Here is a 13811-nt window from a genome sequence, read left to right on the forward strand (position 1 = left end):
GTCACGCACAGGTGTTCTTCATTAAAGGAATCCTCTGTAACATCCAGTAGACAACCCCTCAGGGGACCATCATACTGGACTGATGTGGTCGCACTATCAATCCTCACAGAAGATAATTTCATCTTGATATCAGTGAAACTGATTTTATGTTTATTTGTTTATTTTTATATGGGTTAAGAAATACTTTCAAGTTATAACCATATAACAATTACAGCACAGAAACAGGCCATCTTGGCCCTTCTAGTCCATGCCGAACGCTTACTCTCACCTAGTCCCACCTACCTGCACACAGCCCATAACCCTCCATTCCTTTCCTGTCCATATACCTATCCAATTTTTTTTAAATGGCAAAATCGAACCTGCCCCTACCACTTCTACTAGAAGCTCGTTCCACACAGCTACCACTCTCTGAGTAAAGAAGTTCCCCCTCGTGTTACCCCTCAACTTTTGCCCCTTAACTCTCAACTCATGTCCTCTTGTTTGAATCTCCCCTACACTCAATGGAAAAAGCCTATCCACGTCAACTCTATCTATCCCCCTCATAATTTTAAATACCTCTATCAAGTCCCCCCTCAACCTTCTACGCTCCAAAGAATAAAGACCTAACTTGTTCAACCTTTCTCTGTAACTTAGGTGCTGAAACCTAGGTAACATTCTAGTAAATCTCCTTGGTACTCTCTCTAATTTGTTGACATCTTTCCTATAATTCGGTGACCAGAACTGTACAAAATACTCCAAATTAGGCCTCACCAATGCCTTGTACAATTTTAACATTACATCCCAACTCCTACATTCAATGCTCTGATTTATAAAGGCCAGCATACCAAAAGCTTTCTTCACCACCCTATCCACATGAGATTCGACCTTCAGGGAACTATGCACCATTATTCCTAGATTACTCTGTTCTACTGCATTCTTCAATACCCTACCATTTACCATGTATGTCCTGTTTTGATTATTCCTACCAAAATGTAGCACCTCACACTTCTCAGCATTAAACTCCATCTGCCATCTTTCAGCCCTCTCTTCTAACTGGCCTAAATCTCTCGGCAAGCTTTGAAAACCTACTTCATTATCCACAACGCCATCTACCTTAGTATCATCTGCATACTTACTAATCCAATTTACCACCCCATCATCCAGATCATTAATGTATATGATGAACAACATTGGACGCAGTACAGATCCCTGAGGCACACCACTAGTCACCGGCCTCCAACCTGACAAACAGTTATCCACCACTACTCTCAGGAGACGCCAGAGAGCATCTCTGTGGCTGTCCAGTTGAATTGGAAGATTTAGAATGTTTTGCTTTCAGTTCAGAGTTTTCATTTGTAAGCTTTTATCCTTTCAAATGTACCATCAAATATATTTTCTATACTTGATGATTCAGCTCCTTTTGTGTCAGATAGATTTGAATCATTAAGTAGTTTGAGTTGTACAGTATAAAAACTATAGGTTTAAATTAGACCCTTAAAGAACCTTTGTTTGAATTTAGTGGTTGAATTCGGCAGAACGTATTGTTTTGATAGTCTTTCTGAAACATTCAACTACATTTTGATGTGGGAAAAATCATATACCAGCATAGATAGTTGTGCCCACATCACCCATAAAAGGCCGGTCTTTTAAAAAGTATATATAAATTTTAGCTTTCAAGGTCTTAGCTACAGGTTAAAGGAAAATCATCACCTTTGGTTTAATTATTCATAACTTTTATTAATGGAGGGTGGAGAGTGGGGATAAAAGATAAAATGATTATGGAGGGATACAGATGATACACAGGAGGAGAACACTGATGCCTCTCTTTCTGATAGGCTGATTGCCTTCTATGATTTGATATTGAATAATCAAATCATAGAAGGCATTTAGCCAATAATGTGACATTGAGGAAAGACCCTTATCCATTGAAGAACAGGCACCCTCTCTGGCTGCAGCTGAGGTGAGAAGGATTCTAGCCAGATAACCCCAAGCAAAGCTGTGGGGCTGGATAACATACCTGGTCGAGTGCTGAGGGACTGTGTGGATCAGCTACCAGATATATTAATGTACATATTTAACATCTTTTTGAAACAGTCTGCTGATCCTGCAAGCTTCAAGGCAGCCACTATCATTCTGGTGCCAAAGAGAGCAACAATTACTGCCCAGTGGCACTAACTTCAACAATCATGAAATGCTTTGAGCGGCTGCTAATGGATCATATAAAATGCCACAGTCTGGTTACATTGGACCCTTTCCAGTTCGCCTATCACTCATACCAGTGTACTGATGATACCATAGCCTGGGCCATTCACTATGACCTGTCTCACCTAGAAAATGATTTCCCATATACCACGATGTTTTTCATCGACTTCAACTTGGCATTTAACACAATCAGAGGCTGGTGGGCAAACTGTCCTCATTGGGACTCAACAACCCTCTATGCAAATGCATCTCGGACTTGTTAGTTAATGACCCCAGTCAGCCTGAGTTGGCAGCAACAGCTCAAGTGCCTTAATGTTGAGCACTGGTGGTCCCTTGGGCTATATGCTCAGCTCTTTGCAGTTCATACTGCTGACTCATGACTGCACTGCCAGACTTAGCTCAAACCGCATCATCAAGTTTGCTGATAATACCACAGTGGTGGACCTCATCAGCAACAATGATGAGTCAGCATACAGGGAGGAAGTTGAGAAGCTTGTCAAGCGGTGTGATAACAACAGCTTAAGTCTCAATGTGCCCAAGACAAAAGAGATGATTGCACACATCGATCACTCTGCATTGAACAGCAATGGCTCTGCTTTGGAAAAAGTGAAGAGCAGTGAGTTCCTTAGTGTGTATGTAACAGATGATCTAGCCTGAACCCATAACACTTCCTCACTAGTGAAGAAGGCACAGTATTGTATACACTTTCTGAGGAGATTGAGGCATGCTCCTATTCCAACAACTTTCCACAGAAGCACCATTGAGAATATCTTATCTGGCTGCATCATTGTGTAATACAGAAGCTACAAGGCAGCAGATGGTAAGAGCCTACAGAGGATGGTTAAAACCACCAAGAGGATCACTGGTGTTTCCCCCCCAACCTCATTGGTGCCATTTACCAGGAGCGTTGCAGACAAAGTATCAAAAGCATTGTTGAGGATCCCCACCGCCCATCTCACAATCTCTTTGCTCCACTACTATCAGGAAAGAGGTACAGAAGCATCAGGACTAGGACTGCCAGGCTGTAACAGCCTCTTCCCTCAGGCTTTGAAACTTAATGAATACCCTGCCACCTGAGGCCTAATCACTAGGACAGTACTGTTTACTGTACTGTGTACCATTTACCTGTAGTGCATTCATTTTGGATTACATTTCAGAATCAGAATCAGGTTTATTATCACTGCATGTGACATGAAATTTGTTAGCAGCAGCAGTACAATGCAATACATAATATAGAAGAGAAAAAGAATAAAAATAATAATAAATCAATCAATTACAGTATACATATATTGAATAGATTTTAAAAAGTGCAAAAAACAGAAATACTGTGTACTAAAAAAAGGTTGAGATAGTGTCCAAAGATTCAATGTCCATTTAGGAATTGGATGGCAGAGGGGAAGAAGCTGTTCCTGAATCGCTGAGTGTGTGCCTTCAGGCTTCTGTACCTCCTACCTGATGGTAACAGTGAGAAAAGGGCATGCCCTGGGTGCTGGAGGTCCTTAATAATGGATGCTGCCTTTCTGAGACATCGCTCCCTGAAGGTGTCCTAGGTACTTTGCAGGTTAGTACCCAAGATGGAGCCAACTAAATTTACAACCCTCTGCAGCTTGTTTTGGTCCTGTGCAGTTGCCCCTCCATACCAGACAGTGATGCAGCCTGTCAGATTGTTCTCCACGGTATATCTATAGACATTTTTGAGAGTATTTGTTGACGTACCAAATCTCTTCAAACTCCTGGTTGTCTTGCCTTCTTTATAACTACATCGATATGTCTGGACCAGGTTAGACCCTCAGAGATTTTGACACCCAGGAACTTGAAACTGCTCACTCTCTCCACTTCTGATCCCTCTAGGAGGATTGGTATGTGTTCCTTCGTCTTACCCTTCCTGAAGTCCACAATCAGCTCTTTCGTCTTACTGTGACGTTGAGTGCTAGGTTGTTGCTGTGGCACTACTCCACTAGTTGGCATATCTCACTCCTGTACGCCCTCTCTTCACCACCTGAGATTCTACCAACAATGGTTGTATTGTCAGTAAACTTATAGATAGTATTTGAGGTATGCCTAGCTACACAGTCATGTGTATATAGAGAGTAGAGCAGTGGGCTACTCACACACCCCTGAGGTGTGCCAGTGTTGATCATCAGTGAGGAGGGGATGTTATTACCAATCCACACAGATTGTGGTCTTCCGGTTAGGAAGAGGGAGGTAAAATTGCAGAGGGAGGTACAGATGCCCAGGTTCTGCATCTTCTCAATCAGGATTGTGGGAATAATGATATTAAATGCTGAGCTGTAAGCAATGAACAGCATCCTGACGTATGTTTTATAAACTTATGGTAATATTTTGGTTTATGAATTGTGGATATTATATGTTTTGTGGGTGCACTGTGGTCTGGAATGTTGTTACGTTTGGTTGTATATACGTATAGTCAGATGACAATAAACTTGAGGTTAAATTGGCACCATGACAGCACAATATTGTGGACTGAATGGTCTGTCCAGTGCTGTACTGTTCTATGTTCTACATCTAGTTTGAAATAATATGAATTGTGGAATAGGTGAGATAGATTATTTATAGGCTGTTCAGTTTATTGTGACTTATCACTCCTTACTTTGGATATTTTGAGTGTGAAAGGTCCCACGATTGACTTTCTGGTCATTATCAACTCTTGGAAAGATTTCATTAGTGTAGTAACGTACATAATTTAGGGATTACTTCAATCTCAGAGCATGGTAGAGAACCAGGATTTCATAAAGGAGTATCAGAATTAGGTTTATTTTCATTGGCATATATCAAGAAATGTGTTGTGTTGTTTTGTGTTGAGTGTGTCTTCAGACTCCTGTACCTCATCTCTGCTGGTAGAAGTGCGAAGAGGGCAGGTCCTGTATGGTGAGAGTCCTTGATGATGGATGCCACTTCTTGAGTGATTGCCGGTTGAAGATCTCCTTGGAAGGTGGAAAGGCTTGCATCTGTGATGGAGTGGAACCCTTTGCAGTTTTTTTCCTGATCCGATGCATACCAGATGGTGATGCAACCATCCAGAATACTGTTCATGGTACATCTGTAGAATTTTGCTAGAATGTTTTGTGAAATCCCAAATCTCCTCAAACTCTTAATGAAGTATACCTGCTGGTGTATCTTCTTCAGGATTGCATCAATATGTTGGGCCCAGGATAGATCCAATGAGAAGCTGGTATCCAGGAACTTGAAGCTGCTCAGCTTTCCCACTGTCGACCCCTCGATGGTCGTTCTCCTGATCTGAACATCCTGGTAAATCCCCACTGCACCTTCTCTAAAGCTTCTACATTCTTCCTATAATGAGGCGACCAGAAATGAGCACAATATTTCAAGTGTGGTCTAACCAGGGTCTTATGGAACTGCAACATTACCCCATTGCTCTTACGTTTGTAAATTAAATCCTCCAACTAATGAAGATCAATACATCATACATATTAATCCAATAATCCAATTAACTTGCACTGCAACTTTGAGGGATCTATGGATATGAACCCCATAGAGAGTCCAGCCATTAATCCTGTATCTTTCTCCAAATTCAAACTTACAAAGTGAATTGCTCAGACTTTTCTGGATTGAACTCCATTTGGCACTTCTCAGCCCAGCTCTGCATCCTGTCAATGTTCTATTGTAGCCTTGAACATTGACAATGTTCTGTTGTAACCGATGACAACCTGCTTCACTATCCACAACATTTGTATTACAGTCCTGTAATGGACATGGCCATGGTTCTATGTAGTATAGTCCTGTGTTGCTTTCTCCTGATAGTCCTGATGTCAAATTGGAAATATAACCCATCTGTTAATCACTTCTCTGTTAACGATAAAGAGTGACAAAGTTTCTGAAGCTCAAATTGCTGTAAATTTAGGATTATTATGGGAACTTTTGAGATCACCTGCAGCTTTTGTAATGGGTGCAATATAAACGTATTGTCATTCAGTTATGAATCATCCATGATTCATCCAGTAATTCTACAATTCTAATGTAATTCTGAGTCTAAAGAACATATTGTACAAGTTGCAGTCTCTGGTATAATTACTGTACTTGGGCACATACACATCATTTATATTTAGATTTTAAAGAATGGGTTCTTTTCAAATACAGGCAATTAGATCACAATTGCAGAATTACTGGGGGAAAATGTATTCTGGCATTGTGCTTAAATAAAATGTGTTTTTTGTGCTAATGGATCTTTGAAGTTATTAAGCTTCTTCAATGTGTAAATGTATGTAGAATATTAAAGTGGTGATACAGTGCTGCTTCTCTTTCACAAATGAACAAACAGCAATAATGTAAAATCACTGGAGGGATTATCTTTATTATGGCAGTTGTTTCAACTGAAGTTTAAAATCATACTCAAATAGAACTCATTGGTCCATAATTCGCTGTCGGAGTGAATATAACAACTCTACCGTTAATTAAACAATTCCCAGCACATTGAGATTTTCAAGTGGCAAGTTATTGAAAAAAGTAAGCTGATAGCATCAGCATTGAACACTGAACATCTGGGAGCCAAATGAATAGGGCAAGCCAATCAAATTATTGAACAAAATTAATAGCATAAATACTGAAAAGGCAGTGGAAATTAAAATTGGTGATTTCACATGTAGATAATGCTCAGAATCAGAAATCAGAAGCAGAGAGAAAGTAATTTAAAAACTTAAAAAAAGCACAGGTGTATCTTGCATTACAGCTGTTTGGGTTATAACAGTTTGCCCCTACAGAGTGCACAAATCACACCTAGAAATTTGAGATATGGACTAAATTTCACTCTCACAGAATTTATATGGGGAAACAAAATAAATCGGAACAACATTTATTTTCTTTCAATCCATATTTCTTGCTGTATGCTCAGGTAATGCAACTTTGTGTAATGGAAAATTGTGATACTGCTCTCCCCTCTCCGTAATTCCAGGGATGCCAGCAACTCTAAACCTCAAGGAATGAATTTTCTTCCAATGGCTGAGAGATTGAATGCTAGTTGACTGAATAATAAACACATCATCTTGTTGAAAGTGCACCAGGACTGACTAGACAAGCCTTTACTTTATGTTGCAAGTTTCTTGGTTTAAAATTAGTAACTTCATATCATTCAGCAGTAAAGTTGTTCGCAAGGTATTGTCTCTGTGTTGCTAACAGCAAAATGGTGTCTCCAAGAATAGCTTTTGTATTTCTACCTTTGACCTGGCATTGGTCCCTGACTAAAATTGCTATAGCGTTTGTGACAGCAGAGTGGCACTGTAGGAAAGTGGTTAGTGCAACAATTTACAGACCTGCTGTAAGATTGTGTTTCGATTCCCTCCGTTGTCTATAAGGAGTTTCTGTGTCCTCCCCTGACTGTGTGGGTTTCCGCCAGATCCACTCATTTCCTTCCATATTTCAAAGTTCGAGTTCAATTTTATTGTGATTCAACCATATGCATGTATACCACCAAGCAAAACAATGTCCTTCTGGACTAAAGTGCAGAACACAGTACGTATTACCACAAATAAATTAACAAATAATATGGTGCATTTACAACATAAGTTAAAAAGTAAACAATTCAATGTTACTGCTGCTTCACAAGTGATGAGACCTGGCTGGTGGCAGGCAGGACAGTAGTCTCACAGTTTGGGAGAAGAAGCTGTTTCCCATCCTAACAGTCCTTATCCTAATGCTATGGTACTTCTTGCCTGATGGTAGAGGGATCATTGATAGATGGGAAGGATCATTGATGATACTAAGGGCCCTGCATATACAGCGCTCCTGGTAAATATCTCTGATGGGTAGAAGAGAGACCCTGTTGATCCTTAGCAGTCCTCACAATTTTCTAAAGGGATTTGTGGTCAGATGACTTGCAATTCCCCTACTAAACAGTGATACAGCAGGTCTGGATGATGTTCCTGTAAAAAATGGTTAGAATGGCTGGGGGGTAATGCCTCACTCACCTCAATCTCCTCAAAATGGAGACTCTGCTGTGCTTTCTTGATTAAAGAGGTGGTGATGAAAGACAAAATGTCGACTATTGATTCATTTCCATAAATGTTGCCTGACCTGCCAAGTTCCTGCAGCATTTTGTGTGTGTTACTCAGGTAAATTTTTTTTTCTAGGGAAGTCAGAAATATATCGACAAAAGTAACAATGAACAAAAACTTTGAAAAGGGACAAATCCTTTATGAAAATTGTGATGAGATTAGGGATGGAGTGGGTAAACGTCGAGTGATCATTGCACACTCCCTGTTCAGAAAGTTTCCAGAGCATCACAGCTTGGCTCCTAAATCAAGAAAAATGTCTTTACCACTGACATTTTGCATTTGTTGGTATAAGATGTGAAGACAGTGAAGAAATTTAATAAAGGTTACCAAAGGATTTTCATTAGCTGAGGATTCAGCTAAGGATTCCCAAATGGTGTGCAATTTTGCATTTTGATTGGAAACTAATTCTGGCTCTGGCTTTGGATGAACCCATTTTGGAAAGTTAAATCAGTGTAGTTCTTGTACAATGAATGATAGTTCTCTGGGGAGTGTTGTGGATCAGAGGGACCTTAGAGCTCTGTACATAGTTTGTTGAAAGTGGCATCAGAGGAAGACAGAGTGGTGAAGACAGATTTGACATGCTGGCATTAATCGATAAGGTAATGGACTGTGGGATGTTTAGATAATATGCAGCAGTAGTGCAAGACATTGGTAAAGCCACACGTGGAGCATTGTGTATAATTTTGATCACCCTGTTATAGCAAATATGTCAGTAAGCTGAAAGGAGTGCAAAGGTGTTGCTAGGATTTGAAGGCTTGAGTTACAGGGAGAGGTTAGACGGACTAGGACTTTATTAGTTGGAACATGGGAGACTGATGGGTGAAATTAGTGAGGGTCATAGATAAGGTGAATGCTTAGTCTTTTCCCCAGGGACAGGGAATCAAAAGCTAGAGGACATAAGCTAAAGTGAGTAGGGAAAGATTTAAAAGGGATCAGTGGGGCAACTACTTCATGTAGAGGGTGGTGCTAATAAGAAATGAGCTGACACAGAATGTAGGACAGGCAAGTACAATAACGACATTTAAAAGACATTTGGACAACTATGGAGAAGAAAGGTTTAGAAGGATATGGATTTAAATGTGGGTAGATGGGACCAACTTAGATAGGAACCTTGGTTGGTATGGGTGAGTTGGGCCAAAGGGCCCTGTTTTCAAGCCATATGACTCTGTGATTCTATTTGTATACTGCTTAAACTCAGGTCATATAGCTCTTTCCAGCCAATAAACCAGGGACACCCTTAGCTGAAATATTGAAGTAAAACCATATGTGTAGGGAAAACATGATGTTAGGTTCTCCTTAAACTTATCCCCGGCAGTACAGAAGCGCATCACACTGATTTCCATCATGCACAATTAGGATTTTAGTTCATTAATTGGTTTACAACTAATGCCCTTGAAATGGCTAAGCTGAGTTTTTCACCTGTAGATTAATATGTTACAAACATAACAGTTTGTTTTAGATTAAAATGCCAATGTTTTAGAATGTCCACTGACACTACACAATACAAACTTGGTTTTTACTGTATTGGGGCAAGTGTGGTGACTATCTGTGGGATCTTGCAGCATCACCTGTGCCTTAAGAACAAAATCTTTGAAAACTCATTGGATATTTTAGAAGACATTCTTCAGATGCTGGAAATCCAGAGCAACACACAGAAAATGCTGGAGGAACTGCAAAAAATGAGGGAAGATCAAGAAAGATATATTCCAAATAAGAAAAAATTTTGGAATGGAAGAAGGACGCTACCGTGGCTGACAAGTGAGTCAGAGCCAAAGTAAAAGCAAAAGAGAGGGCACACAAGGAAGCTAAAGCTAGTCAGAGGATAGAGGATTGGGAAGCTTTTGGAAACTTGCATAAGGTCATTAGGAAGGAAAAGGTGAATTATGAAAGGAAGCTGGTGACTAATATCAAAGATACTAAAAGCTTTTTTAAGTATATAAAGGGTAAAAGAGAGTTGAGGGTAGATATAAGACCAATAGAAAATGATGCTGGAGATATTGTAATGAGAGACGCAGAGACGGCAGAGGAACTGAATGTGTATTTTGCATCAGTCTTTACAGTGGAAGACATCTGCAGTAGACCAGACATTCAAGAGTGTCAGGGAAGTGAAGTATGTGCAGTGATAATTACTACTGAGAAGGTGCTCAGGAAGCTTAATGGTCTGAGGGTGGATAAATCTCCTGGACCTGATGGAATACGCCCTCAGGTTCTGAAGGAAGTAGCTGGAGAGATTGTGAAGGCATTAACAATGGTCTTTCAAGAATTGATAGATTCTGACATTGTACTGAATCACTGGAAAATTGCAAATGTTACTCCGCTATTTAAGAAGGATGGGAGGCAGCTGAAAAGAAACTATAGACTTGTTAGCCTGACAGCAGTGGTTGGTAAATTGTTGGAATTGCTTGTTAGGGATGAGATTATGGAGTACCTGGAGGCACATGACAAGATAGGCCAAAGCCTGCGTGGTTTCCTGAGAGGACAATCCTGCCTGACTTACCTCCTTCAATTTTTGGAGGAAATTGCAAGCAAGGTAGACAAAGGAGATGCAGTAGATGTGGTGTACTTGGATCTTCAGAAGGTCTTGGACATGGTGCCACACATGAGGTTGCTTAGCAAGATACTAGCATGTGTGGAGCATTGACTGATTGGCAGAAAGTATAGAGTGGGAATAAAGGGATCCTATTCTGGCTGACTACCAGTTACCAGTGGAGTTCCACAGGGGTTGCTATTGGGATTCTGCTTTTTATGATGTATGTCAATGATTTGGACTATGGGATTAATGGATTTGTGGCTAAATTTGCCGGATACAAAGATGGGTAGTGTTGAGAAAACAGAGAGCCTACAGAGAGACTTAGATAGTTTAGGGAAATGGACAAAGAAATAACAAATGAAATACAATGTTGGAAATGCACTTTGGTGGAAGAAATAAATGGGCAGACTATTATTTAGATGGGGAGATAATTCAAAATGCAGAGATGCAAAGGGACTTGGGAGTCCTTGTGCAGGAATACCTTAAAGGTTAACCTCCAGATTGATTTGGTGATGCAGAAGGGAAATGCAATGTTGGCATTCATTTCTAGAGGAAGAGTATAAGAGCAGGGATGTGATGTTGAGGCTCTATAATGCACTCGTGAGATCATGGTAGGAGTATTGTGTGCAGTTTTGGGCTCCTTAGTTTAGAAAGGATATACTGACATTGGGGAGGGTTCAGGGAAGATTCACAAGAATTATTCCAGGAATGTAAGGGAATGCTATCCAACTAGCAGGAGTATTCAAGAACATGTTCAACCTCTCACTGCTACGCACAGAAGTTCCCACTTGCTTCAAAAAGGCAACAATTATATCAGTGCCTAAGAAGAATCATGTGGGCTGCCTTAATGATGTCACCAGTGATGAAATGCTTTGAGAGGTTGGTCATGACTGGACTGAACTCCTGCAAGGACCTGGACCCAATGCAAATTACCTATTGCCACAATAGGTCAACGGCAAATGCAATTTCAATGGCTCTTCACACGGCTTTAGACCACCTAGACAATACAAACACCCATGTCAGGATGCTGTTCATCGACTATAGCTCAGCATTTAATATCATCATTCCCATAATGGTCATGATCACGCATGATCATCGTTCCCATAATGGTGATAAAATATCCTCCTTGCTGACGATCAACACTGGCGCACCTCAGGAGTGTGTGCTTAGCCCACTGTTTTACTCTCTATATAGACATGACTGTGTGGCTAGGCATAGATCAAATACCAATCTATAAATTTGCTGATGATACAACATTGTTGGTAGAATCTCAGGTGGTGACGAGAGGGCATACAGGAGTGAGATATGCCAACTAGTGGAGTGGTGCCACAGCAACAACCTGGCACGCAATGTCAGTAAGATGAAAGAGCTGATTGTGGACTTCGGGAAGGGTAAGATGGAACACATACCAATCCTCCTAGAGGGATCAGAAGTGGAGAGAATGAGCAGTTTCAAGTTCTTGGGTGTCAAGATCTCTGAGGATCTAACCTGGTCCGAACATATCGATCTAGTTATAAGGAAGGCAAGACAGTGGCTATCAACAAATAAACTCAAAATCTTCTATAGTTGTACCATGGAGAGCATTCTGACAGGCTGCATCACTGTCTGGTATGGAGGGGCTACTGCACAGGACCAAAAGAAGCTGCAGAAGGTTGTAAATCTAGTCAGCTCCGTCTTGGGTACTAGCCTACAAAGTACCCAGAACAGCTTTAGGGAGCAGTGTCTCAGAAAGGCAGCGTCCATTATTAAGGACCTCCAGCACCCAAGGAGTGTCCTTTTCTCACTGTTGCCATCAAGTAGGAAGTACAGAAGTGTGAAGATACACACACAGCGATTCAGGAACAGCTTCTTCCCCTCTGCCATCTGATTCCTAAATGGACTTTGAATCTTTGGATACTACCTCACTTTTTTTTTTAATATACTTCTGTTTTTGCATGTTTAAAAAAATCTATTCAATATATGTAATTGATTTACTTGTTCATTGATTATTATTATTAATTTATTATTATTACTATTTTTCTCTGCTAGATTATGTATTGCATTGAACTGCTGCTGTTAAGTTAACAAATTTCATGTCACATGCCAGTGATAATAAACCAGATTCTGATTCTGGTTCTGTATGAGGAACATCTGGCAGCTATTGGGCTGTATTCCCTGGAGTTCAGGAGAATGAGAGGGGATCTCATTGAAACATTCTGAATGTTTAAAGGTCTGAACAGATTAGATATGGCAAAGTTATTTCCCATGGTAGGGGATTCTAGGACAAGAGGGCACAGCTTCAGGATTGAAGGACGTCCATTTATAACAGAGATGAAGAGAAATTACTTTAGTCAGAGGGTGGTAACTCTGTAGAATTTGTTGCTATGAGCAGCTGTGGAGGACAAGACATTGGATGTATTTAAGGCAGAGATAGATAGGTTCTTGATTAGCCAGGGCATCAAAGGGTATGGGGAGAAAGCAGGGGAATGGGGATGATTGGAAAAATTTGATCAGCCCATGATTGAATGGCAAAGCGGACTTGATGGGCCAGATGATCTACTTCTGTTCCTATATCTTATGGACTTCTGGTCTAACTCAGCAAGTCAGGCAGCATCTATGGAGGGAAATAAAAAGTTGATGTTTTGGGCCAAGAGCCTTCATCAGGAACTCCAGCATTTTGTCTTTGTTGCTCATTGGATATCTATCTTGTCAGAGGTTCAACATCCTCTATTTTGTATAAGCATTCTACCAGGTAACTGCTTTGAAAAAGCTTTCTTTCTTTTTCAATCTTTTTATTGAGTTTCATATATAAAAAAAACATAACATAGTAATGAATAGGTTATAAGTACAATAGACTTGAAATTGCATTAATAATAAGATGACAATATCCTATTAAATATCAACAAAAAAAGTACATTAATCAATCAAGCCTATAATAATTATATATGAAAAAAAAATAAAAATAATCATCAAAAGAAAAAAAAATTAAAAATACAAGAAAAAATATATATTGAGAAAAAAAAACTAAACTAAACTAACATGGGCAATAATAACAGCTTATATGTATAAGATAGTGTCAAAAACTCCAGAAC

At 40.0% G+C, this 13811-nt stretch overlaps 1 protein-coding gene across 10 annotated transcripts in view; it reads left to right on the forward strand.

The window, feature by feature from the left end:
• Window positions 1–13811, forward strand: part of LOC132389065 (centrosomal protein of 128 kDa) — a 611990-nt gene that overhangs the window by 92681 nt on the left and 505498 nt on the right. The window lies entirely within an intron of this gene.

This window comes from Hypanus sabinus, chromosome 2, assembly GCF_030144855.1.
Source record: "Hypanus sabinus isolate sHypSab1 chromosome 2, sHypSab1.hap1, whole genome shotgun sequence".
In the NCBI taxonomy this organism is placed as follows: domain Eukaryota; kingdom Metazoa; phylum Chordata; class Chondrichthyes; order Myliobatiformes; family Dasyatidae; genus Hypanus; species Hypanus sabinus.